Consider the following 26,196-nt stretch of genomic DNA (forward strand, 5'->3'; position numbering starts at 1 on the left):
TTATATCATATCCTTAAAAATTATATAGGAAAATGTATAGAAATTAATCATTACATTTTACTGCATTTGTCAACTTTACGATGCAGTGGCCTATGTCTAAAGTACGTCAATTGCTTAGAAAACATGCTTGAAATACAACAGATCTTCGAAAACAACAGACAAAATACCCAGCAGTAAAAAGGTATGTTTGTGGCTTCACATAACTGACTCATTTTAACAACAGTTACAAGAAGCTTAAATATTGTATATCTGTCTGTAATCCTGTTCATGCAATATTTTGTGGACAGATATTGGTGAGCAAGGAATAGTACTTTTCCTCTGATGTGCTGGTGATATCAGTGAATTGTCAATGGGTCAGAAAAATTGCCTGCCACACAGATCCTCCATGTATGCACTAAGGCCCCCATGTGAGCTGGAAACCTGTAATAGCACAGAAAGGCATTACCTGATCAGGGCTTATGGATTTTACAAGAGCAGTGCTCCAAACATTCAAGAGACAGTTTTAATATATTAATTAAAAGCACAAAAATGTGAACTACCAACTCTAACAATATTGAAACTTGTCTTTTTGCTCTATTCTGCAAATATCTAAAAGTTCTTAGATTGCTGTTCAGTAACATGCTTTTTGAGAAACTCTGTATATCACAAATGATGTCTAAACCAACCACAGCTTTTAAGCAGATACTCAGTCTTTTTCTGTCGTCCTCAAATGGAAATGTCCTGAAGAATGATCTGCTAAATATTGTTTATGTTGACATCTGTGATAGCCAAAATGATGGGCCTCAGGTATTGTCATGAACAAGCAAGTAAAAGGGACAATTGGAGAGCAGTTGAGCATGAAATTTCATTCAGAAGAATGAAGAATGTGATTTTATTGAAGAAAAAAGCAGTTCTGTAGTGTCCATGTGGAAGGTTTTACACTGTATTTGTGGGGAGGGAAAATTACTTACCATGAAAGAGATTTTGTGATCTAGTTTGCAAATTGCTGTGAAAAATGCAGGTAGCATGTTGGGAATAATTAGGAAATTTATTTTAAAAAATATTCCAGTAATATAATCATTTTATACAAATAATATAACCTTATGGAATAGTCTGTAGTTTGCTCACCGCATCTCAGAATCAAGAAGGATGAAGAGATTGGCAATCCAAATAATCAGCTGGCTAGCAGTTGTTGAGGTTTGGGGTTAGGGTCTGTGTGAGAACATGGTAGAAATTCTGAAAGATGGATAGGAAAGAATTATGTTTTCTCTATCATAATAACAGCAACTGGATCCACCCAATGAAGTGAATGACAGGTAACTTTAGGATATGTAAAAGTGTGAGGGTTCTTTGCTTTGCAAAGACTGGACACACCACAGCATAGTAAATCTGTACAAATGCTTTATTGCAGCACACACCTTCCCCCAACAACAGACTATTGCTCTCTACCCATCTAGGACTTGCAAGGTGATGCTGCCATGTAAATATGTCTTTAATACTCAGTCCTTTAATACTTAGTTCAAGCAAAAGTCTGTAAGTCTGTAAAGTGGCATACAACCTTTGCCTTCTTCCAAAAGTTCTTACTCTGGTTGGGATGAGGTGTTGCTTCAATGTGGTTGTTCTTCTTCTAGTTGCTAGTGAGTTCTCAGCAAAGCTCCAGGCAAGACTCCGACCAGGATATGCTGCTCACCATAACTTGTGGTCTTGGCAGTTGAATGATAGTCCTCTTGACTGCTTGTAGTGGCTACCGATCTTTAGACGTCACCTCCGCTTCCCTGTCTGTATGCAGTTTGCTTATCACCTTTCCTCCTGCGCACACACACACACACACCTATCCACTCTGTCTTAGCATTTGTTTTTGTAAGCTAAGAGCCTGGATGGGGTGAGGCTGCCTCTGGATGTTGGCACTGTAATGCATCCAAGCTGGAATTACAGGCAGCTGGAATGCTGGCTTGTGAGTAAAGTCTGAGTTAGGGAAATGAGGGAAATGGAAGCGTTTCTGCCTGGCTGCAGCTACTTTTCCCAAGTGCAGATAGCAACCCCAACTTCACTCCCTCACAAAAAGAAAATACTTATTCATACAGTGCATTATTAAACTGTAGAAATTGCTACCTATGAGTCCTTTGAGGTTGTCCAGATCTGGAAACTGATTCCTCAAGTGTGACTGGAACTATACTTTATTGCTATAAGGTTCAGAAACAGAATCTTGAAAGCCTGACTGCATTTTCCCTTCTCTCCCTCTTATACCCCAGGAAGTTAGGGTGGAGTCAGTCTGAGTTTCTTCCTAATGTTTTCTTTATTTCCCAGGGTTAAAGCATGTTTCTGTAGTTTCTCCAAAGTCATCTCTGTGACTCCCTACATCACCACTATGGTGGTAGTCATCAACTTAGAGGATTATACAAATTAATAAAGGCTAGTCATTATGACTGTATTATCCTGAACAACACAAATAATGTTTCTCAGAATTAATTGCTCATGAACAAGAGTGGGAAGGTGGTGGTGTACTCATATCCTGGTTGTGGGCTTTTGAGATAAATCTTGTAGAACACTATAGGAATAAAACATCAGAGTAGGATGATCTTTGACTGAGCAGGGTTTATGCTCATAACCTCTCTCTGCTTTCTTTCTCAGATATCCTAAGGTTACTTTTTACATATCTCCTAATTACTTTATAGAAAATATGTGTTATAACACAAATATACCTTGGTCCTTATATAGGACACATAATCATATGTGGGCTAGGGAGTCATAACTGAAATATATTGGTCACCTATTGAGAGGAACCAACAAAGTTTTCTTTAAAGATTACTGAATATTTAACATGTATTTGGTAAGTGAATTGCAAACTGACTTCACATAACAGGCACTTACCTATGTAATGTGGAGAAGTAGCAGTTGATTTTTAAGACATTTTAGGTTGGACATTTTGTTTATTTAATATTTATTTATTTAAACAATTTATACTGTCTCCCATCTCATTCTCACAACACAGGGTGGCTAACAATATATTAAAACCACCATAGAAAACCCATTAAAATTAAAAGGAACTATAACAGGACCAAAACTATCTAAACAGTGTGCAATATTCAGTACTAAAAACAATCCTCAACTCAACCACATAAGTTGGGCTTATCTAGCATCTAGGCTCAAGTGAATGGGGGAAGAGGCAAGTTTTTAAGGCCCTCATAAAGATTAGCAAGGTGGGGCTATCCAAATATTGAAGGGAATGCTCTTTCAACTGGCAGGTGTCATAACAGAGAAGGCCTGGATCCCGTTAGATGACCTGCTTCATAGAGTGGACATGAAGCATGTCGACTGTGCCAAATCTAGTGAGACAAGCAGGCACAATCTGAGATAGGTGATCTCTCAAATAACCTGGCCCTATGCTATGTAGACCTTTATAGGCCAAGCACCTTTAAATGTACCCAGACGTTTACTGGGAAGCCACTGCAGCTCACAAAGCAGTGGTGCTAGTTGGGTGTGTCATGGTGCATCCAAAACTACTTGTGCCACTGCATGCAAATTGCAATTTCTGAATGCTCTTGAAGGGCAGCCCCATGTAGAGTACATTGCTAAACTCCAAAAGGGAGGTGATTAAAGCATGAGTGACTGTGAGCAGGGCCTTCCTGGTCTAAGAATGTACACAATTAGTGCACAGGATATTTTTGTGCAGAAGTCTTCTTAATCACGTGTGCCACTTGCTCTTTGAGCAGGAGCCATTGAATCCAAGAGGACTCCCAAATTGCACACTAACTCCATTTAGTGGAGTATCTACACCAGTCAGCATCAAAGATCAAAAATCTTCTGATCCATGGGAATTAAGCCAAAGATTTTTCTTCCCTATCCAACCCCTCACAGACTCCAGATACTGGGGGGGAAAAAAAACCTTTGTCAGCATTACTCAGTCAGCCAGGGGTGGAGATGTATAATTTAGTATGCTGATGATATTTCACCTTGTGTTGATGGATAACATTGTCTGGCAGTTTCATGTAGAAGTTGAATAGTAATGAAGAGAAAGTAGAGATCTGAGGCACTCTGCAAAGTAAGAGTCTAGGGCTAGACCTTTATCCCGCCCCCACCAACACTGATTGTAACTAGCCTCAAAGGAAGGAGAACCACCACAGAACAGTGCCCCCAACTCACAAGCCTGACAGAGGTCATCAACAAGTGAAGTCAATGCCTTCTAAGGTCTGAATTCCAACAGAAAAGGTCCAGATAATCTGTTTCCACCAGGACCCTTTGTAGATGAAGACCAACAATCTTCTCAACAGCCTTCCCTAGAAAGAGAAAGTTGAAGATTGGATGAAAATTGCCCATTCTGTTGGATCCAACGATGGACCTTCAGGAGATGGTGAACCACTGCCTCTTTAAGAGCTAGTGGCCCAACTCTCTCATTTACCATCACACAGAATCAACTACCTTTAACCACCTGGGAGGCTTTGACAGCCAGTAGGAACATGGAGCAGCTCAGGCAGGGAGGCTACTATGCAGCTGGGAGGCTGGTACAAGTAGCATTCTCATCTGATCCCTATAGCCTAAATTGAGAAACAGTCTCACATCTAATAAGCTACAGAGCAGTGCCCCTGGAAGCCATCAATCTCTTGGCTAACAATAAGTCACGCCTCTACCCCTACCCTGAAGTCACAGCTGGTCTACCCATGAAACCCAGACAGACACATTTCTTAGAGTGGAACACCCATCTCCACACCCAGCAAGGTTCAGATAAAGCATTGAAGGTTGGCCCTCTCATCCACAGTAAGACAATGAATGAGGAGAGCTTAGTAACATCAAGCAGCAGTAGCCAGAAACCAGGGCCACTTGGGCTTCACTCTCGCGCCAATGCCATATTCCAGCCCCTGTTCTCACTGCATTGATGCAAGACACCAAGGACACCTTCCCTGTGAACAGCCCACTCCCAGTATCCCACTATATCTCTCCCTGCCTATCAACACTGTGATGGTATCACCTTCCCTGATGGAAAATAGCCCCTCCTCCAACTCTGTCAATTCTCCCCAGGTCAGAAGGCTCCATCGTGCAACCCACACTGCAAACCACCTACCCAGCTGTTGGCCTGGACATCCAAGATGCTTCTGCTTATGTCAGCCCTTCAAGATAGGCCAGGTCAGGAACAAACAAAATCAAGGCAGGGCTATTTTGAGTTTCTTTCTCATGCTTCTCACTTTCTCAGGACCATATACTTTCTTCTGCAAGTCCCCCCTTAACAGCCTAGCACTTAGTGTCCCCTAGCCCAGACCTCCAGCCTAAATGCTAAATCCTATACCTATCCACACACTAATCCCACCAACCTCTCACCTCTCTCTCAGCCAGGTAAACTGAGAGAATAAAAACTTCTACCTACAAAGCTAGAGTATGTCAGACACCCCTTCCCACCTCTCACTCAGGGAGGGAGCAACAACTGTGTCCCTGTTGACATTAGCCCCTCAGTACAAGGTGTACTTTGTGTTATGTTGAAGTATTATGTTGAAGGATCTGAGTGATTTAAAAACCTTATTTTCTTTTTGCCTCAAGTTAAAGTATCTTTCCTGTTCCTTATTTTTTTATATGGCTTCTTGCCCAAAAGTCAAGATTATTTTTTTAATGATATTGATTTGGTGCCTCTAGGGCTTGCTAGAGGTTCTTAAAAATCATGATCATTAAGGTAAAGAGGTGACAGTTGCAAACTGAATTTTGTAAAGTGTAAACTAGCTTCTCTGCCAATAAATCCGCTTTACTGGCTGAGTTCCATAGAAATAAAGGGCCAGTTCTCACTTCTCCCCTTTTTTTATGCTCAAGAAAAGGGAATGGCTCAGGCTTCCTTTAGCACTTTGAAACATGTACTAAATATACCCTCAATATTTGTTTATTCACTATGTTACAGATTGATCAATAAATATGTAACACAGTGAATAATTAAAAATACATTTTAAAAATAAACAAAATAGTCATATCTTGCTATATAGTATGTGCTGTTTTATCAATCAGCCAACAGATTAATAAGACCTTGGCCCAGCCATGTATCATTTGTATCCCACAGTTATATTGGATTTTATCAAAATTGGTCCTCTTCATGTACAACTGTTTCCTCCATTTGGAGAAAGGATTTCAGTTTCATTAACCAAACAAATGAACCCTCTATAAATGCAGAAATGTTAGCAAGTTGTCAGATGTTACACTAAAAGATTGGGGGGGGGGAAAAACCTAGAATGATTTCAGATTAAAATTCACAGAAAATATTAGCCTTTAAGTGAAAAAAAGCATTAAGGGCTTCTATCCTTTCCTTCAACATATCATGTAAGTAGATTTTCAGCATTCAGTGTAATTGTGATCATATATTAAAATTGGCAGAACATTATACTGATGCTAAAAAAAAACTTGCTCTTGATGAAATACCCATATACAGTATGTAAGTTTATATATTCCATTAAAACTGATAAATATTGTATTAAATGTATGGAAAATGAAAGAGTAACATTAAAATATTTAATCTCAATATTCTTCTTTCTCCTCTTTTCTTTTTAAAGAAATATTCATGGGTGTGTGTGTATGCGCCCCCCTCTCTCTATATATACTGTATATACTGTATATAGTTTGATAGTTTAAAGTTTAAGACACTGCACTGGAAGATCTTACTACCCTGGAGTAGATTTACTGGAGGCCTGCAAACGGAAGGATTCATGAATAGAAACTGCTTCCCTCATGCTTCCCCAATATCAAAATTTCACTCCTGATATTCTGAATCCAAGACACAGATATGATTCACGCATTTCACTAACCCCAACTATTATTTGCTTACTTTTACTTTGATGAGTCAAGCCCCTATGATTTGTAAGTCATCAGCTGTGGCTTAGCATGTGACCCCAGCCAATTGTAAATTATCCTGTAAACCAATCTTAGCAAACTATGACTGAGTGAGCTGTAAGTCCAATCCATGTAGTTTCCATCTTGCCATAAAAACACCTCCTGTTAACAAAATACTTGAGCCCGTTACTTTTATTTAAGAAGCTATCAGCTAACTTTCAATCTGTTCGTTAGAGTCATTCAGTCAACACGTATCATTGATTTGATATGATGCTATTTCTTATACATTCTTCTGATATGTGCAATTTCCAGTGGCTTGCTATGTGAAGAAATCTGTTCTATTGCAACACTAAGCCTGTATTAAAATGTATCCTTGGGATTTTAAGTTTTGCCCAAACTTCTAATAACCCATAGTCATTAAGTTATGGGATGCTTAGCAGAAGATTTGTAGATGCAGTCTGTTATTTCAAGGGTGCCTTTGGATATATCATCAGTAGACTTTGTCATAAATAGTGATAAAACTGTCCTTAGCTGTAAATACTAGATGGTTGTTTGTAAAATCTTATTTGTGCTTATGTTCTGTCACAGATGGATTCTGCATTAGCACTGTGCTTTGACTTATCTACAATCAAGTTTGTCATCACTTCGAATTAGAAAGATTTCCTGAGGAAGCAGCTGCTTTCCTTGATGAAACAATCTCATCTAATAGACTGTTGTAGAATCACTGCAGATTTAATAGTTAAAACAAACCATAAGATTGTATTACAACAGGCCTTTTTTCAGTAGGATTGCTTAATGTAAACAATTGTCTTCAAATAGATGGGACTTTTTTTAAATAGCAAAGACCTTAGGAGCTAGTTTAAAGTTATGAGATCGTATTAGCACTATTCATGCTCATCTGAAAAAAAAATCCTTGCAGAAAGAAATGAACAAAAAAAGTTTCAGAGACAAATCTTTAGATAGCTGCATGAATAGAGGATAAATACTGTGAGCTTGGATTTCTGGCTACAACTGGTCAGCACAGACATACCATTTGCCTACTGTACATAGATATCTGCTGAAATCCTTCAGAATTATCCCAGTTTCTGGATTTAACATCAGAACTTACGTAGTCTGCTTTTGGATAGATTTTTTTTTTCAAAGATGAGCCTATTATTTATTTAGGCAATGCATACATCATCTGCCCTGCTAGGTGACAGCAGTTAACCAACATTGGCTGATTTGAAAAGTTGAAATAGGGTTAGGCTGGATTACTACTTGGATAGGAAACTACTAAAAATTCCAGGTGTATAAACTAGGCTGGCAAATTGGAAAAACATTCCAGAAAAACATCTTGGTAAACGACTACCTGGCTAAGAAAATGCCTGAAGTCAGCTCAAAGCAGACTTTACTTTGTTATGCATCATCTCTAAAAATGCATTTAAGAGGTACTGTATAAAGTACATCTTTAAGCTGCCCAGAGTTGTTTTTAAGATGCCTTATACACGTTACAAACAAACAAACAAAGCCATTTTATGCATGTCCCCAAACTTATGGGGAGCTTAAACAGGGGAAAGAACAAACTTGTTTGGAGTCCCACCCCAGTTTCTTAGCATTTAACCATATTCAACAGGAGATCAAAAGGGGCACTGTATATTTGTGTTTGCCTGCAACTGTTAGCATGGTCCAGGATAGATCATTTATTTGGATCCTGAATCCAAGTGATCTGTACACATGTTTAAAGATGTTACATCCAAGATTTCCCAATAATTTCCTTTGTCGAGTAGATACCAGATCTTCATGGTCTTAATCTATTATATTCTACTTTTAAAATTCTTTATCTGTATTCTTTTGCTGTGCTGTGTTCTTTGGGCCAGTCACTATCTCTCAGATCAACCTACCTTGCATGTTTGTTGTGGAAAAATTAGAAGAGGACTTGCTATGGACATTAAATTTTGTACCTGGAGGAAAAGCAGAATATAAATCAAATAAATAAATAAAATCCAAATATGGTTGGTAATACCTTGTGAGGAGTTTACCACATTTATCTGGTGATTACTTTTTGAAGCTGAATGGAACCTCACTGAGACTCTAGAAAATGTGTGGGGTCCATGAATAAAGAAACCTCTCTCTATCCATGTATTCCAGACATATGCCTGGAAACCTCCCTCTTGGTAAGAAATAAATGACATTGTCTTTTTTATCTGCATCATTGGAGACACCCTCTGCAAGTGGAGGGCAGACAGATTTACGGTGTTACTCCTTGAATGAGAATAAACTATTGCAAGGTTTCATAATAATTAGGTGGACTAGAAGCATTAAGGATACTTTCTGGGAGTAAGAGCCACTGAATTTGGTTTGACATGATCATGTACATATTTGTGCTTCTGAGCCCTGCACAAATGCTTGTTGAACATAAGCTTGGCTTAGCGTTTATTTCCTCTCCAGTTAGCTTTTCATTCTCTCATCCCATCCCATGTCATTCCCCCTTTCTCTTCAATCCCTTCCCAGTGCGGCTATCTGACTTACTATATTCTTTTACATCCTTCTCTTCTCTTCTCTTCTCTTCTCTTCTCTTCTCTTCTCTTCTCTTCTCTTCTCTTCTCTTCTCTTCTCTTCTCTTCGAAGAAGGGAAGGGAATGTTTATATGTGTATGGAAGAGAGAAAATAGTTCGTGAAATGAGATCTATTACTTTTACAAGTAGAGTGCCTTACTTTACAGGCAATTAATTGGAATGTGGCTTCTGGGCAATATGCATATAACACACACACACACACACACACACACACACACACACATATATATATATATATATATATTTATAATGGGGGGATTTCCAGCATTGATTCCAACTAAATTTGGCAACCTAAATTCAGGGTAGACTTCCATGCTCTTTCAAAATAGTTTGTTATTTTTGCTTATACCCATGAAATGGGGGGATACCGGGATGGGAGAAAAGAAAGATTAGTCGCTATCTGGGAACTGAAATTTTATATGACTCTTTTCAGAGGCCCTCCTCAAGCTTCCTTGATGTGTGAAAGATGATGAAACCATAATCTACTGTAGCATAGTTTTAGAAGTGCAGTTAGTTTCTCACTTGTGTTCCTCATGTAAATAAGGATGTCCTCTTTTTAAGGAATTTTGCTTAAAAATTCTGTTATCCATTATACTGTACACAGAGAGTATGAACAGCCTTGCTGGATATAGCAGGAGCACCAATGATTAGTGTATGATCACCAATCACTTTCTACAGCTGAAGAAGGGGCTCATTTGCAATCTGAAATTGCTTCAACCCAAGGTGAACAGTGCAACTGTTACATTTCATTACGATGGGTACCATGCAGTGGCGTTTTGATGCAGAACTAATCCAATAAACTAATGAGTTGAACAGATGTTCCAGACTTTTAGGACAGGTGTAATCTTGTGAACCATTTTGCCCTTTCCTTTCCCAGGAGAAAAGGAAGCCTGGGCCGATAGCCAGAAATCTGTATTGTTTCCTCCAGGCGCACGCTGTGCCACTTTCTATCTTCACTTCTTCTTTATCATTAGTGTTGGTGTAGGAGTTCATTTTTCGTCAGGAAGCAATTCCAGCTCAGTTTATTTAGGATTATGTGTAGTTAATGGAGATTAATGGAGGCAATTCAACCTTTCCATACGAAGTTCATAGCTACAGTTTTCAGCTGCACAAACATTTTGTAAAAAGGAAGGATTTATGGAATATCAGTTGGAAGAAGAATAATTACACCTTACATCAATTAATGTTTATTGTATTTTTGTTAGGTATAGAGCGATGTAAATTCTTGCTTTTTTCCTCAATTGATAATGCCTAAGTTCACTGAAAACAGTAACTTGAAGTGAAGCACATTATGTCTCTATTTCTAAAAGATCAATCAATCAACAAATACTCATAAATAGGAATGGACATTATTTTAAATTATTTTATAAGCTGTTTTGCAGGACCCAGGAAGTGTGCCTCTTCTGTTGCAATTCCTGCCCTCTAGAATGATCTTTCCTGGAGACTCATGTGGCTCCCATCCTTATATTTTTCAGGAAATTGTTGAAATTCTGGTTATTCTCCCAGGCCTTGGGAACAGGGTGATTGTGGAGCTCCCCATTTTTTGTTTTGTTTTGATTAGTTTTGTTTTGATTTTTTTGTACTGTGCTCTTATGATCTGTTGTATTTTTCTTTTAATAAGATAGTTTTTAGTTGTAAACCACACAGCTGATTGGGAATTGGATAGTCTGTAAATTAAATAAATTAAATTAACTAAACAGTTCATAGATAATTATCCCTAGCCATATGGAATTCCATGTAGAGTGATGCTGTGTCATAGAAATTGCTGGGTGCCAAGAAAAAATGCATTTCAGGCTTCAGTCGAAATAATCTGGAATGGACAAGCTTTGGTCTAAGTTTTATGTTTTCTTTAAAGCAAGGATGGATACTCTTTGGTGGCTGTGGACCACATTTTATACTTTCAAGAGGCCTGAAGGCTGCAGTAGGTGGAGCAATGATATAGTGTACACTGAGACACATCATACATGTGGATGGTGCCAGCATTTGTGGGAAAGAAATTTTTTGGAATTTTTTGAAATATATTAACACTATCTTAGGGCAAGTGCCCCTTCATGGATCACTGCCTTGTCGTGGTGAAGGGGCTTGCGTAACTCAGTGAAGCCATGAGCTATACCGTGTAGGGCCACCCAAGACAGACAGGTCATGACAGAGAGTTCTGACAAAATGTGGTCCACTGGAGAAGAAAATGGCAACCCACTCCAGTATCCTTGCCAAGAAAACCCCATGGACAATGTTAAAAGGCTAAAAGATATGACGCCGGAAGATGAGCCCCTCAGGTCGGAAGGTGTCCAATATGCTACTGGGGAAGAGCGGAGGGCAATTCCAAGTAGCTCCAGAAAGAGTGAAGCGTTGGGCCAAAGCCGAAAGGACGTTCAGCTGTGGATGTATCTGGAAGCGAAAAGAAGGTCCGATGCTGTAAAGAACAATATTGTATAGGTACCTGGAATGTGAGCATGAAACTGAGCAAACTCAGGGAGCCAGTGAAGGACAGGAAGGCCTGGCGCAATATGGTTCATGGGGTCACGAAGAGTCGGACATGACTTAACGACTAAACAACAACAACAAGGGCAAGTAGTATAGTTTCCCTGAATTTCCCATTTTTGTTTTGAAAAGTGGCAAGAGCATGGTCAAAAGAAACTTTGGAAGTTATAAAAAGAGGCTGTAAGTTACTCATCCCTGATGGAAAGCAGATTAAGTAAATGTAGAGGAAGAGGTCACATTTCACACATTATAGTAGCGGGATTCAATCTGTGAAGTGAATCTACAGAGGGAAACAAAGCACAAATTGTCCATTGTACCTAGATAATGGTAATTCTTGAGAGTTTCCATTATTGAAGTTCTTAGAGAAAGAAGAATCAGCCTCTCAATTGTGCATTGTTCCAATATCTGCTGAGCTAAATGTGATAAAAAGTCATGATAGTCTAAATTGGACTTCCTCAACCACATGTCTACAAATTGTGTTGAACTTCAATTCCCATAGGTCCCAACCAGGATCTCTTTCTGCCATGCTGCATTAGAATTTGGGACATTGAAGACTAAAACATCTGGAGGATACCAGATTCAAGAAGGCTGTTTTTACTCCTGCATAAAGGAGAGCACAGTTCAGATTCCAAAGTCTCATACATCAGAGCAAAGTTTCACAAGCTAAGGAAGTAGACCATTTGAGGAAAAAAGAAAGCCTAGCATGTAAGAAGATAAAAGATCTGGGAGCAGCTTTGGTGAATAGACAGGGAATAAATGGGTCTGAAGTAGACAAAAGTAGTACTGTAGAGAGTTTTTTTTTTTTTAATTTGCTACCTTCAATTTATTGGCAGTGGATCATCTTTAGCTTGAGAATATGGCTATTCCACAGAAGTGACATATCTCACATGAGGTGGGAACATAGAGCATACCTTGCTTACTCAGTTGTGTAGGATGGGCAGATTCTGTCTGAAGGTAACCAGGTCCCAACCCATAAATGGCTTTACTCAAGACTTTGAATTGTACTCAGAAATCTATAGGCAATCAGCACAATGACCAGAGAAGAGGTTTTTGTCCTGCTTAATAGGTTTTTGTCAGTCAGCCCATAGGCCACCAGATTCTGTACCAATTGAACTTTCTGAATACTTTTCAAAGGCAGCTGCAAGCAAAATGTTTTGCAGAAGTTTAAACACAAGAAGATGAGAGTGTAAACGACTGTAGCTAGCATACTGAGTTCTAAGAAGGATCACATCTGGTGTATCAGTCAAAACTAGGCAAAAGTTCTAGCCATGGCTTTTACCTGCTATTCTAGCAAGAGACATGAGTGGAAGAGAACATCCAGATCACAGACCTCCTACTTCTGGAGGAGCAGAACGCAGTCTAGACGGAACTTCCAAGGAGCCAGGTGATTTAATTATTTAGCTATCATATATTGGTTTATATATATATACAATAAAAAAGTAGATAATACATACACACATCAATTTAACACTGCCCAACAGAAAAATGCAAAAAAGGTAGGAGCCTATTGCGGTCTGTATTTTCTGTGGTTGGGGTAGTATTGTAACATGTTTTGTTGGAATGTCATTGTTAGCTTCTTGTCTTAAAGCTGATAGGCACACAAAAGCTGAACAAAGGAATATTTAAATGATTTTTAATCATATTGCAATAAGAAATAACATACTTTAAAGCTCTTTATTTTTCTTTTACTTTGCATGATTATCATTGCATTATTGTGACCAAGAGTGGATTCTTATGCTGCATTTTATATTCATGGAATATTTATATATTGGTGCTTTCTCTTTAAAATATAGCTAAAATTATCCAGCTTCCACACTGCATATTTTAAAGGATTAGCAATGATGATTCATTCACAACCTGTGTGGTATGTTTGCATATTGTAATGACTTATTTACATCATGGTGAAATTGTTGAAATACAGTTAATTCTGTCATTCCCCATCTCCGTCCCAAATATCTCTGGGATGTGTAGCTGTTTAATGCCTCATGTTATATTATTCTGCTTTTAACAAATGCATATTTGTTAATGTTTATTGCTATTAAAGGCTGTAATACTAGTTTTGAAATATCTCCAACTATTTTTACAAGGCAGATCAAAAACCTATTTTGGAAACAAATTCTTTAAAATTCTAGTTTACGGTGAGAATCTGTCATCAAACGTCCCTAAGTCAGAACTTTTATCAAGTCACAGTTTAGAAAAACATAATTTTATCTATTCAAACTAGATAGATAGAACCTGGATGTTTTGATGGATCCTTCCTGGATATTTGTATTTGTTTGGCAAATTTTATTCTTATTACCATCAAATTTAAGATAGGGATACAGTATGGAATAATACTGTAAATCAAATACTTTACTTACCATTTGATTCTGAAATTTTTGTCCAAATGCAGCTGTGTAAACAGTGGAGTGAATCATTATGCCTTGGGGAAGAGCTGAATTCAGAAGTGGAGCAAATAGTTTTCTTATAGAAACTACCAAATTCAACTTCCAGATAAGGCTCAGAAAGTCTTCTGTATGAAGTATGGAGATATTGCTGAATATGATGAGCTAAAAGGACAATGACCTTAGTTGCTTGCTGTGAATCAGCTTTATATGACTGCAGTGTAGGGTTACCAAATACTGAACAGGCAGAGGAGGACACAGACAATTGGAAAGGAGGATAAATGGGAAAAGGAAGACACACTATTTAACTTTCTTGGCATCCATGACAAAAATTACAGTGAAAAATTGCAGAATGTTTTTACTTAGGCCTACATGTATATAAAATCATCAGAAGGACTGGTTTTTCAATTGCAGCCCTGAGGAGGCAAAAACCTTCAGCATGTAACTGATGAGGGTCTTGTCAATTTCAGACAGCAGGGCAAGCAGGGGAAGGGTACGAATCAACTAATTAAGGTCACAGAACGGACCTTGTTAACTTGCAGTTAGCACTTATTAGGGAACTGCTGAACAATGGAGAAAAGCTGCTCAGGAAGAGATACTCAAAAAGCTGGACAATATTTGATTTTAAGGCTATGCTGGGTGGAGGACATGAGGACAAAAAGGAGGACATATCCTCCTCATGCCAGAGGTCTGGTAACCCTACTGAAGTGCCATGTGCTATTTGTCTAATGCTTTTTCCATTTGGAGAAAACACAGAATTGGATTTTGCTTATTTACTGTACTCTATTAGGTTCCACCACACCTATTTCAATTCCAGATCATAGGATCAACCAGTTCTGGATTTAACCATGCTTTCCTCCCATCGAAAGAAATTGGATAAGTTCACCAGAGGTTAATATATTTTTAACCTATTTTTGCTATACATTTATGCATGACAGTCTCTACCCCTCATTGTTGCTGTGGATTTTGAATCAGCTGAAGGTGATCTGTTTTCCTTGGGGTTGTGTTCATGAAAACAGCCAGCCTTGGAACATGTAACCTGCTTTAGTTATTAACTCCAGTATTGGATTGTGTAGTTTTTCTGTCGTGATAATTTGAATAATATTTATTAATGGAGCCCAACACATAATTGTGGGTATTCAGGGGAATGAATGATGAATGAATCCCCAGGAGAAACACTTTATTTATTTATTTAATTTGTTTCTCAAATTTATATATGCTGCCCATCTTGCTTTCATTTGAGCCTTTCAGCCCATGGTACTGCAGGGGGTGGGGGGAGATATGTAGCAGATTGTCAGTCACTTTTGTTGCTTTCCTGGAAGCATATGGAGGAAGTTTTGTACTCATTGCTGAGAGGCAGAATTAGCCAGTTCAGGTATAGCTGAAGGACCAACAATCTACCTTGTCCCAATCGTCTCTTAAGCAACCCGTTTTAGGACATACTCTACTAATAACAGATTTACAGGTTGTGAATGTCCCATAGATAGAGTTAGGCTTTGTCAGCTCACCAAAAGATTCCCATTTAGACCTCAGAGGTTCAGTGTCACTCATCCCCAAAACATGGCTGTCATATTTTCAAATGTTTTATAAATGATGTCTATTAAGTGTAGCTTTATTTACTGGTCAACATTCTAATGAAGATACAGTACATTTCACATGCTTAACTGCCACAGTGCATTTAGAGGTAGTTAAGTGTTAATATTTACATTGGCTAATTAGTAATAGTTATGTATTGGCTTACCTACAAATATTGTTTACTTAGACATGGAAGTACTATTGCTTTTATTTTAAAAATGTGCACAGTATCAATGTGAATAATGAAAATATTCACACATGTAAGGTTAAAATGCTGCATAGTATTATGTAATGCTAACCCATCATATTATGTGGAGGAAAGCGTGTATTGTAATCTGAATAATCTCTTATTGATTACTTTTATGCTAATTTGGGTTCCCTCTTGGCTATTTAAACAAAATGGAAAATACAGTCTGACCATAGCATTAAAAATGACCCAAATTCAGTAATAGTCAGAACTGTCTTTGGAGTTTTTTGATGATGATTAGCAGTAATCAGTGCCTGTTCAGCCCTAGGGCTCACAGGAGATGGGGAAACCCAGTCAGGGAATAGCTGGAGGAGAACTCTTCTCCAGAAGTAGAAACACCTGAAGAAGAGGAACTGCTATAATAAGGTTTCTTCCCACCAATCCTAGAGAGCAGAGATGCAGTGAGTGGCCGAGGCTCACTGATTATTCAAGTAGCATTTAAGATGACTTTCCTAGCATATTTAAGCAACTTTGCTGTCTTCAGCTGAAAATCTTGCCCAGATTTTAATTTCATGATGGTCTTGAATCTTTGGACTTAAGTTTTATGACTTTTTTTTTTTTTTTACCAGTTCTTTGAATCTGACCATTGCCTTAAGAATCCTGCTGCAACCTAGTTAGGACATGGTTTATACTTCTAGTAAGTTGATGTCCTTTTCTAACTCTCTGCTTTTTTCCCCTTGCCTCCTTTTAACTCCAGGTCCACTGTTTCCCTACCAGCAAAATTCATAACTACTGTAGCTAGGACAGATTCTACATTTGGAGAAGAGTAGACCTCCAACTCTTTTGAGTCCTGGCCTTGAAGAGTCACCAGCCCCTCATCAGAGGATTTTTAGAGGCAGTACAGACAATAGTAAGGCATTTTTAACTCTCTCCATGTTCCAGTCATGTGTATATTTCTCAAGGAACCATTTTCACAGATATTTAATTTTATCCTTCCCCCATATGTCTGAGATTGGAATCTGGCTTTCATCTTGTAATTTATGATGGATTTTAATAAGTTTATTTTTCCATATTAGTTCTACCTTTTCTGCTTCATAATTCAGCACTGAAGTTGGTGAGTTGAGGAAATGTGTCTTTGATAATGCTGAAGCAATATGCAAAAGTATGTTTATATGCTGTTTTCTTGAGCTGTTTATTACACATATTTATATATCATCCCATCCCAAGACTGGGTAGTTTCCAAAATCACACTTAATACAAACCATAAAATCCAGAGACTAGTGAGGTAAAAGCAAAGATAGTACTTCTGTCAAATGGCCCACATAATACTGTTTGCTGGGTTCTGGATGATCTTCTGCTGGATCCCATATTTTACTGGCCCAATGGATAAGAAATCCATAGTGGTCTCACTTGGTCAAAGTATATTCGTAATGACCCTCGTTGATATCTTCCTAATCAAAAGAAGAGGAACAGGAAACGTACTTTGTGATTGTGATGGTATGAAACTGACAGTAGACCCTTTTGCATTCCCCAACCTCAGATTCTTCAGATATGAATGACTAGGCCTATCTGGGATTATAAGAGTACTGTTCTAAATATGTGGAGGCATATGGTTAGAAAAGAAATGTCCTTACCTTTTTTTAGTAGTGCTATACTCATACAAATGAGTAGATATTGTCTTAGTTCCACCTCCTTTGTTAACTGAATGGAATGTACAGCCACAATGGTTTTGAAAGAAGCAAATGCTTAGAAACCAACATTAAGTGTCTCTTGTGGTATGTTCAGAAGAGGAAAAAGGTAAGGGTAATGGAATTCACCTATTCTGTGACCTAGATAAAATATATATATAAATAAAACATCTCAAAGCAATCATCTATTTTTCATACTTATCTCAAAGGAACTATAATTGTATCCATGGATGCTTTATGCTTAAGTTACATCTATCTGTAGCTTCTATAATTTTATATATAATTGAATATTTAAAATAAACACTACGACATAATTTATATAAATGATTAAGAATTTCCTTCTCCTCAAATTTTATATAATTTGCCTCTTGAAAGCTCCCTTTTTCCATTCCATTTTCAACAAGTTTTAGCAGCTGCTGCCTTAGTTGAGAAGCCTAAAAAATAAGTGATGTAGTTATAACCTTCCTCTATACTTGTAATGCTGCTTAAGGGAACATTCCAGAGTTCAAAGTTAGAGTTTCCTTAAGCACCATTATGGATGCCTTTGAGAATATTGCTTCAGAAGAACCGGAGGCCTTAACATTCATACAGCTGATCACAGGTGGCAGCAATAATCTAGTACAAAGGCTTTTATACCAGGTAATTGCCTTATGACCAATAGTGTTTAACCAATCTCTTTCTATGTTGCCCTCAGGACTGTAGTTTCTTTCAGCAAAACGAGGAATTGTGATTGAATCTGAGTTAAGTCAAAATCTAGCTCTGGATATCTTCAAAAGGACAGGGATTGATATATCTATATCAGTTAACAATGTTTTTGGTATGAGTGTTTTAGCCTAGGCCATTCATTTAAAGACTGGTCAAGACATATTTGATGAACTTGATGTCGCAAGTAAAAAATGAATATAAATTAAATAAAATTAGTTTGGCCAAATCATCCTTTCCTTGAAACAGACAGTGATGGTGTATCTAAAACTAAGTTTAAGGTTACCTGTTCATTTCTGACACTTGAACTTCTAGAAGAATTCTGGATCCAAGTATACCTTGAGACTAGAAAACAATTGTATGGTGACTATAAGGAAGGAACTCTGTCAGTATCTTCTGATAATAAGCAACTTTTTAATTTGGTTTACTTCCTGGTACTTGAATATTATGTTCCTGGATTTCCTTGAAGCATTTCATATTTTTATCTCAAATTCCCCAAGAAATTATCTGTAGCCTCCATTCATTCTACATTTCTCAGGTGCATATTTTAAACCAGAGTTTGGATTTATTAAGTAAATCATTTGAAACTTCAGCCTTTTATTTTTTCTCTTTGGATGACATGGTCTAGTGCATTTTATTTTAGCTTGTTGACTTTTCAGCTTGTATTTATCAGTTTTGCAGAGCTGAGAGTTTTTACAATTGAAATGAAGAGATATCTGGTGAGAGTGTATGCTGCATGTAAAGAGGCTGCACATAGCATGTGTGGTGGGCATAATTAAGTCATTGTGCAAGACAGCAAAATGAGTTCTCAAGAAGGGGAATCTGAAAAAGAAACTATTATCTTAATACACAGATGTGACCATATTTTGTCATACAAATAGTAGGCAACAGAAATTTTATTTTTTTCTGGCAGGCAGAAAACACTTGGAACTCCCCAAATCTGATACAGTATTACCACAGCAGATAGATTTACTAAATGGATTTACTAAAGGCTCCTTTGTCATAATCTGTAACCAACTTTCATGATCTTGATGTTCTGCAGATGTGATATACTACAAATTCTGTAATTTGCAATGGAAAAGGGACTAACGACTGGGAATTTTGGAAGTTTCAGTCTTGCATATGAATAATGCCAGATTAGGGAAAGCTGGTTTGCACTTTACCAATTGGTGTAACAACTAATAGCATAATATGTCAGAGGTTGCAGGCATTCAGTTTCCTCTCAAATATATATTTCAATTCACTTAGGCTTCTTACTATATATATATTTATACAATATATTAAAATTGCTGCAAGTCTAGTCGTACTTAAACAAAACACATTGATTCCTTTGTAGGTTAAAAAAAAAAAAAAAGGAAGAAACTAAATAGTTACTTAATTCCTACTCTCCCCTCCCATTCTTATGCCTCTTTTCAAAATGAAATTTTTCCAGAGTTAAATACAACAAATCTTAAAGTTGGAGATGATTTTAAATATTGTGTTACATATATAGAATTAGGTTACATTAAAAATCCATTACAGTGGTCACGGCAAAGCCTGAAAAAGGCCTTCTCTCTTTAATGAATAGCAAAGTGGTGGTGGTGTTGCACAAAGACCCAAGCACTTTTTCTGAATTGCTTTTGAAGTGTGCATAGTCCATATACAAATACAAAGATAATGCTGTTGTTTTCTGTAGTAAAAAAAATGACAACTAGATTTGTGCTAAATTAGGGTAGGTAGTTTAGTGGAATAGTTTTATGCCAATAAAACTACTGAAACAGTTTATCCTCAAAACATTAAAAGATCCAGCACTACCCAGTTATAATTTATTCCCCATTTACATTATGATATGGAACTCAATAGACCTCTACTAAGAAGAAATTTGCATTTTCCAGAGAGTTCACGCTTATAAATTAATGTAAGCTGTAGAGAGGTAAATTGGATTGGCAAATGAAGAAAAAATGCCAAGAATTCAAACAGTACCAACTTGCCTATCTAAAAGTAATAGAAGTGATTTGGATTAATGCTTGCTTGTATGCATGAACTTTACAACTTGTCTTTGAATTATGCCTCAGAGCTACTGTTGTCTGGAAACTGGAAAGGAGGGTTTATGGTATACTTTTGTAGCACAGAAGCATAAGTGTTTATAGTGGAGGCCCAGTATAGCCATACAGTGTGTGAAAACTTGTGGGCCTAGTTTGGAATGAACATAGCTGCAGTGCATACCAGAAGATAAAGCCAGCCGATTCATGACATTGGGGATAAAATGGAAGTATACACGGAAAGCCTGGTTTCATTGTATTATGCTAGCCAAAACATTTACAGTTCCTTAAACTTTGGCTACTGGGAGTGATAATTAAATAATAATAAAGGTACCTTTCAATATAGTTAAACAGGAAATCATATTACTATGAGGACACAACGTAAAGCTGATTTGATCTGGAGCTGTGCAGAGCTGATAATGGCAACTTTTTCTTCTGAGAAAAAATATTTTCTTTCTCCTCATCATAATGATTTTTTCAAATTCTCTGTCTCTGATGGAAAATTCCTACTGACTCCCCAGTACTTACTGCAACAACTACACTTACTAATCTAGATCAGTCAATTTTCTTTAGGTCCACATCAGGCCTGTGATTCAATTTGAAAGGGAGAGATTTCTATCTTGAAAAGTAAGCAGACCAGTCCCTCTTAAATCTCCCCTTCTTTTAAAGAACCATTAACTATTGCCTGGCTTTAACTCCCTTTCCCCTCCCTGAATACTTTGACAAGCCAGGTTGGTCAAGGGTTGAGTTTAGAAGTGGTGGAAAGAACTCTGCCCACTTCTTCAAGATCCATGGGCTCAAAACCCTCCTAGGTACAAGTACCAAAGTACTCTTTAAACTCATCTTTAAACTCCCAGTAGCCAAAGTTTAAGGAACTGTATACGTTTTGGCTAGCATAATACAATGAAACCAGGCTTTCCGTGTATACTTCCATTTTATCCCCAATGTCATGAATTGGCTGGCTTTATCTTCTGGTATGCACTGCAGCTATGTTCATTCCAAACTAGGCCCACAAGCCTAGTACACAAAGTACACAAACTACTCTTGGTAGTAAAGGTAGCTGTTCACCAATGCATGTGAATCACAAAGGTCATCATGTAGAGGAACTGGCTACTTGCCTGCAGCTAGAGTTTAAGTACCCATCTGTAAATTCGCATAGCCACCCACCTAGCCCACTTGGTGTTGGTTGACATTAATATTCCTTCCTGGTTGGGCTGTGTTGGTCACAGATGCCTTGCCTATTCATGAGCTCTGCTCAGGACCATAACCAATGTGTGTGAGTTTAAAAATGACCATTTGAAAGATTCCAGTTATTAATAGTTCTTTTTCAGATTTCTCATTCTGTCTCTGATATTCCTTCTTTCCAGGAGTGTAAAATGATTATTTACAGACATCACTGGGGATGTAGGTAGTCCTAGGGCCAGACATTTCCTACACCTGGTTGATAGGATATTTCAAGTTTAGTAATGGGAGACATAGTAGTTTCTTTCCATGCTACTGAGGTAATCCAAGAATTCTTAAGGTATAATGTATGAATCGTTTCATACTATAGTTGCTCAGTAGACTTTATGCTGGCGTGAGTTAGATCACTGCAACATGATCTTATCTCATGTCATGAGGCACCTCTGACAAGTGTTTCATATCATAATGATTTTATTTAATCCTGATTCAGCCTTGTTTCCTTTTCTCTTATTCTGTATCAATAATTTATTGTAAAAAAGTAGTTTATTAACTCAGTTGAAGGCCATAATTCACAAGAGAAAATTATTACCTTTTAATTCTGTCTGAACTAAATTCACTTTCCCAAATTAGTCCATTAAAGCAAATGGTAGCATTTCTCAGTTCATGACCATTTCTGGCTGAGAAGCTTACTAGGTACCTGACTAGGCAAGATAATTTATAAACTAACATTATTATAATGCAACAGTTTGTTTTTGCTGTAACATTCAAAACTGTTATCTCTCTGAAGTTTTTTACTTTAATGAATCAAATATTGACTATGATTCTTGTAGGTTAAATTGAATAGGGTGCTCAGTGAAATTCAGTTAGAAAAGCTGCAGACAGTTGCATAAATGAATGTTTCAAGGAACATAAAATATAAATATAGAAAATGAAGTGGTGAATTCCAGATCGATACGTACATATGGAACTTCTATATAAAATTTACATGAGATGTTTGCAGTTATAATGAGTTTTGCATTATTCCTGTTATGTGAAGAATGGATTGGAATTTAAACTGGTGTTACAAATGTCAATACTAGAGAATAAAGGAAACTGTAACTGTGGTATAATTTTGCAGGTGTTACTTGTCTACATAGCAGAAGATGGACAGAAGGAAATAGGAAAAGATCTGTTTTGTTTGCAGATAAAGGCTGATTTCCATTTAAATCAAGTTAACCAAAGAATCAGTGAATTAAGAATAATATTTAAACAGCTCAATAGCCAAGTGCAGAGCTAAAAATCTACAGTTTTTAATAGGCTTCAGGATTTTGCCCACAAAATGTCCTTCAGGAACTAAATGCCACCTATATTTACTTTTTCATGAGGCTCTACTTGCTTATCAATAGTTACTTCTAAATATATGGGGTTATTCCTTTTTTCAATCTGAAAAGCAATACATATTTCATTTTTTGAAACAGATGATGGTGCTTTCTGTTCTCTTTTAATTTGAAAATCGATCAATGTGTTGTTTTTTTTAAAAAGGGAGTGCTAAAAGAATATTTGTACTTGAAAAAGATGAATATACCACAGTTATTTATGCAAACAAGGCAAATGCTTTAAAAGAATTTGAGAAATGCTTAGAAATGTGGCAGTGTAATGTATATATTTTTGTGCAAAATCACAAAATTGCCTCCTTCCTAGAGCCGAGAGAATGTGACTGGCCCAAGGTCACCCAGCTGGCTTTGTGCCTAAGGCAGGACTAGAACTCATGGTCTCTAGCCTGATGCCTTAACCACTACACCATACTGGCTCTCCGGTACACACATGCACACTGTGTATGTGTCAATACACTGCAAATCCCTCCTGGTGATGGAATACAGGCAACAGTATATTGGCTTGCAGGGTAACTTCTAGAAGAGAATAGCATGGATATAGTTACACTTGTGGCACATTGGCTAAAATTTGCCAGATCTGACTGGTACTGTTCTTATTGCTAACAGAGAATGCTACATGGGTGTACAAGTATGACTGAGGCTGGTAACCAAGTCCATTCCCTCCTTATTGTATTAAGAATTGTTATAGGTAAACCTAATTGACCAAACCATGACAGGCAGTGCTTGGTATCTGTGGATGACAGTCACTGCTTATGGGATATTGTAACTTGGAATATAAGAGCAGTAAAGAGTAAGTAACATGAATTAATGCATGTAATGCATGTAAAAATGTGTGTTTGGGAGACTAAGAGAAATGGAAAGATGTAATAGATATAAATATCTGTTTTGATGAATGTATGAATATATGGAAACTGAAATATAGGTTTCATTAAGAATGAAGTTATGTCAGAAATTATGGAATCATCTAGGTTGTTATGAGTGCTGATGAAAGTAAGAATCTATAGATTGATAGCAGTTATGCTTCAGTGAATGGTGATACTGGAAGAACCAGAAAATAAGTTGTTTAAGCATAAGTGAATTTATATATACATGTGGCAAAGGAATGTATATAAATCTGAAAGCATGACTGATTTGATTTATTATGATGAAAGACTGAGAGAATTAGTAATGGATACAAGACTGATTAGAGGTTTTACCTCTCAGTATCCAAACCACAGCCTCCTTTCTACAATTTCACTGAGCAGTAAAAATATGGTGCTTTAGGAAGACATTTGGGGATGAATAAATCCCCAAATGGAGGTAATTGGTATGTATATCTGTATAATACTTATTGTAATAATACTTTGTAAGCCAGTCATGAGTCTAGAAATGGAACAGCATGTAAGTTGAAGAATGAAATAAATACATAAATAAATAAAATGGAAGCAAAGTATGTGTCAGAACAAATGGAATGGGTAGGGTATAGTTCATAATTGAGCAGGGAGAAAAACAATATCTCTTGGTTGTTTAATGTATAATTAGTGCTTGTGGTGACATTAAATAATTTGGTTGGGAACATAAATGTACTTTTCTGTGCAGATGATGCCATATTGTTGATTCACAACCCAAATAATTTGCAGGGAATGTTAGATAGACTCTATAATTTAACAAGTGGTATGAATCTGAAAATTAATGTATCAAATACAAAGATAATGGTGATTGCCTTCTTCAACCACTTCTTCAATATTAGCTAGGATCAGATCTACAACACCCAATCCCATTGTTTCTTGTTCTTCAAACTTGTGAAAAATGAAACAATCGGACAACCACTAAGGAACTTTTGGAAAACTTGCCATCTTGGCCAAGTTAGTTTTCTAATAGATGGCTGTGTAGATAAATTCTCCCATTATTACTATGTCTCTGTTCCTTGAAAGTTCTATTATCTGGTCCAGGAGGGCATTATCCAGATTTTCTGTCTGATTTGGTGGTATATGACAGACACATAGTAATATTATTGTTTTCTCCCTTCCTTGTGTTGTCCAAATGGTGTAGACAGGACCCTCACATTCCTGGATCTCAATGTGTTTTCTTCATGTATAATGCAACTCTCCTTCCTCTTTTGCCTGCTCTATTCCTTATAAGTTGTACCCTTCAATCCTTGTATTTAAGTTTTGTTTTACAAGATTTCAGTAATGACGACTAAATCATGTTCACTTTCCTGCATTAAGACTTCTGATTCTTCCTGTTTGATCCCTGAACTCTGTGCATTTGTACAGGGGTATTGGAATCTTTACGTCTTATAATTTGACCTATTCCTTCATGTATTTACATGCTCGTTATTGGGTGCCTTCCAAATGTTGCATACCAATTCTAGTTCCATAGCATCACTCTATTTTATGGACTCTCTTCTCGCTCCTTGTATTGGCATTGTGGAAGCTTGGGTGAGAAGGTATAGTGGAGTGCCAAATTTCTTTTTCCTCACATGAACAGGCTAAAAGTAGTTTACTGCTTTTCCCATATCTATTCGCACTTGAACTTCTCGTGTAGAAAAAAATAACACAAAGCTATGTAGATGAATTTTCTGCCTAGAACCAGACTATTTCCTAATGAGCACGTTTGCAAAGACCCAGACATACTCAGATAAGGATGTCCTTGGCCCTTGGCCCATGGACAAGCTTATGGTCACAACAAAGTGAGAGAAGATATAAAAGGCAGTCAGAGACAGTTGCACTTTTGGGGCCTTCAGCATACATCATCTGGAAAGTGCTGTGCTCCATTAGATTTGCTGAAGTGTCATCCGCTGCCTTGAAGAAGCCTGTGGCAGCAGAACGGGGATGTGTTTCTCTTCTCTTATGCTTCTCTTTCTACTTTGAATCCTATGCCAGATACACTTCTATTGCATTACCTATACTCCTTAGGTATCATTACTGCCTTTGAATACTGAAAGAACCTCTTGGTTTGGCTGGCTGTCCTTTATCGAAGATGCATATTGTTCTTATACAATTACTTGACAGATGATTTGGGTCATATCTTCCAGCATCCTCAGTTGTTGGCTATGCTGGGTCAGTTGTTGAAAATTATATAAAACATCTGAATTTTCCACCCTTGAATCTAATGAAAATCCTATTTTTACTTCATTTACCTTTTTTGTGCTATAGGAGTCTTGGAGGGCAGGGAATTTAAGCCTGCATTATATATAAACAGATAAAGCCTCCTTCAAGTTAAGCTCAACTCCTGATAACTTCAAGAACATCACCATGGAGTTTTCTTGGCAACGGTATGGAAATGGTTA

At 37.3% G+C, this 26,196-nt stretch overlaps 1 protein-coding gene across 2 annotated transcripts in view; it reads left to right on the forward strand.

Annotated features, from left to right (window-relative positions):
- The window catches only part of SPSB4 (splA/ryanodine receptor domain and SOCS box containing 4), a 189,912-nt gene that overhangs the window by 27,708 nt on the left and 136,008 nt on the right, over window positions 1-26,196 (forward strand). Inside the window, exon 2 of one of the 2 annotated variants that reach the window (XM_088132100.1) lies at window positions 16,717-16,869. The exons of the other annotated variant lie outside the window; for it this stretch is intronic. The gene's annotated coding sequence lies outside the window, so the exon portion shown is untranslated. The remainder of the gene's footprint in view (window positions 1-16,716; window positions 16,870-26,196) is intronic. 2 annotated transcript variants of the gene reach the window in all.

This window comes from Python bivittatus, unplaced genomic scaffold (assembly GCF_059951505.1).
Source record: "Python bivittatus isolate LINGU-HERP-01145 unplaced genomic scaffold, Pbiv_v1 ctg000980_np1212, whole genome shotgun sequence".
Classification (NCBI taxonomy): domain Eukaryota; kingdom Metazoa; phylum Chordata; class Lepidosauria; order Squamata; family Pythonidae; genus Python; species Python bivittatus.